Genomic DNA, 2987 nt, shown 5'->3' with positions numbered 1-2987 from the left:
CCAGCAATTCTTTTTTAGTGGTGGTGTAATTTATTTGAGCACTATTTAAAGTTTTACTTGTATTGTAAATCATATAAGGTTTCTTATCTTTTCTTTATCCCAAAACAGCACCTATGGTATAATCATTAGTGTCACACATTATTTCAAAAGGTAATATATGACCCAATTACTGAACAGTATTTCAGTTTGGACTACACCATCTCTTTTATAAGTTTAGTCATCTCTTTGTCCTTTCAATTTCAGTTCTTAAATTCATCAATCAATGCTTTCATTTATGTAATAGGCCTGCATTTAAAATGAATATTTACCATAAATTAAAGGTGTCTTATATTATTAGATATATTATTATAAAACATGCTTTAGTTAAGGAGTTATTAATACTTCAAATGCAAAACGATGATATAAATCATTGATAAAAATGCACTTTTAAGTACTAATCATAGGGTTTACCTTTAAAGGTTCAATAAAGAAATGCTTAAAGAAAAACTCTTTGAACCCATCACTACATAAATATTGATTAATGGAGTATAAGAGTATTCTTTATTGAAAAGGTTGTGCACTCTCCCTAATAGAAATCTCTTCGGTAACAAGTAATAAAAAATTATATTAGAATGAAAAAAGCTAGCGTTACTAGATAAGGTCACATATAAGTAGAGTCTCTACCACACCATCAATCATTAATAAAAGCATAAAAAAGAAGTACTAAGAGGTACATTTATAATCACCTAACATTCTTTGAGCTCATGACTACACCTCTGACCACCATACAAACTAAGGTTTTAGCTGTTATCCAAAGGAAAGAATTTATTCAATATCCTCATTCTATAAAAAGAAACATAAACACAAGGAATTATAATAAGCTTTGTCTATTTCACCATGATAATAAGCATGACACTAAGAAGTGCCACACATTTAAAAAAGAGATAGAATGATTGATCGCTAAAGGATATCTCCACTAGTTTATGAAAAAAAAAAGTAACAAAAGTTAAAGAATGAAGTTTATGCACTTAGAATTGATATGCTTTCTGATATCAAATAATCCCTGGGTTATCTCTAAATACTTGTATCTCTATTTTATAAAATTTTCAATAAAATAGTATTATTTATTTATGAAAAATCTCTATAAAATCTATTTATTCTTTTATATAGTCTTCATGACTCCTAACAAATATCCATGACAAAATCTTCATTGAATCTCATGTCTATCTCTAGGTTCTCATGGACACTAATCTCTCATTCCTATGATGAATTATTTCTAAAATGATTAATGATCCTTCTTAAAAAAATATTGATAAAATTTATATGAAGAAATAAAGAAGTATAAACACATCCATGAAAACACATACCACGCTATGGTAATATTTTTATGCAAATATTTATAAATTTTATTCCTAACTAAGTTACTTCTTTCAAACACCTTTTTTTATATAAGAAAAAGGACGGGGAAAGGGGGGCATGAAGGATGTGTCAAGTTAAAAAAAATAAACCTTACTGTTCACCTAAGCCAATCTAGATAACTAGCCTTGCTAGTTGCTATAGGCCAAGCTCGTACGACTAGGTTTGCTGGTCACCCAAAAAATATGACCAAAAAGGTCACCTCTTAGTGACCTCAATTGGTTAAACAAATAAGGGAGACTAGAGTAAGGCGACTAGCGCTTAACCAACTTTCCTCTCTTTTTTATTTTTGTTTCTTTAGTTATATGTAATTAGTACTTAAAAGTATATTTTTATCAAGGTTTTATATCAATATTTTGCACTTAAAGTATCAATAACTCTTTAACTAAAACATATTTTATAATAACAAGTCTGATACTATAAGATACCTTTAATATATGGTAAATGTTCATCTTAAATGCAAGTCTATCATATAAATTAAAAGATTGATTAATAAGTTTAACTTATAGAATTTAGAAGATAAAGAGAGGGCCAAACTTGGAAAAGAGATTTTGGTTTAGTCCAAACTAGAACACTGCTCGATAATTGAATCATAACATAGATGTTTAACTTATAATAACACTGCTCGATAACAGAGCTATAAAACTTGGATTTAGGTCTGCTTTATATGGATGGAAAGCTAAGACATAGGCCTAAAACTTTCATGAAATGCAAAACTCAATTTTGCTGTTTAGAAGTCCAAATCTTAGCAACAACAGAGAAGTCCAAATCTATCTTGCAACCTAGATATTATTCAGTTTTTACCCCATATCTTGAGTTCTAGAAATCTAAATGACTTCAAATTTTTTTTTTAGGTGGAAAGCTGAGATAATTTCCTAGAACTTTCATAATTTAAATATGTTCAAAGTTTGATATTAGCAATGATGTTTTGTTCAAACAAAAAAAATAAGGATTGTCACCAAGTCATGAGTTGGTCACCCACTCAACAATTGATCATTAAATCAATAATTTCAAATTTTGACCTATAAAAGGACGTATTTTTCATGAATTTAGATATTTTAGTTTTCAGATTAAGATCATGTTCTTACTCTTTTTCTTTATATTTTTGTAATGTTTAAGTTTTGCTTTCATTAATCTCTTGTTTATGTTTTTCATTTTCTTTCCTTTAATTAGTTAACTTATATTTTATTTATGTCTTACCTTTTTTTATTTATGTTTCTTTTTTTTTTATTATGTTTAATTAAGTTTATTATGTTAAGGTGAAAACGTTACACTAATGGTGTAAGAATAAGTATAGTCTAAACTCAACATAGACTTTAATATTTGATAATAACATGTTTTGTATTTGTTTGTATTTGTTATCTTGTTCACTTTTAATACTTTACTTGTTAAATGGTTAATCTAGATTTGTATTGTTTAACACTTAATACAACAAATACTTGTCACTTTTATAGCCCAACTATATGGTATAACCTATATCTGTACTATGAAAAAAGCTTGATTGGTTGTTAATATAAGTTATAATCATTAATACATAATAATATTTATAAGTATTAGTATTATTCGAAGAAGATAGCCAATGTGATTATGAT

The sequence above is a fragment of the Populus euphratica genome, unplaced genomic scaffold (genome assembly GCF_000495115.2).
Source record: "Populus euphratica unplaced genomic scaffold, PopEup_1.0 scaffold56.1, whole genome shotgun sequence".
Taxonomy (NCBI): domain Eukaryota; kingdom Viridiplantae; phylum Streptophyta; class Magnoliopsida; order Malpighiales; family Salicaceae; genus Populus; species Populus euphratica.
Note: the sequence above shows the minus strand (reverse complement) of the source record.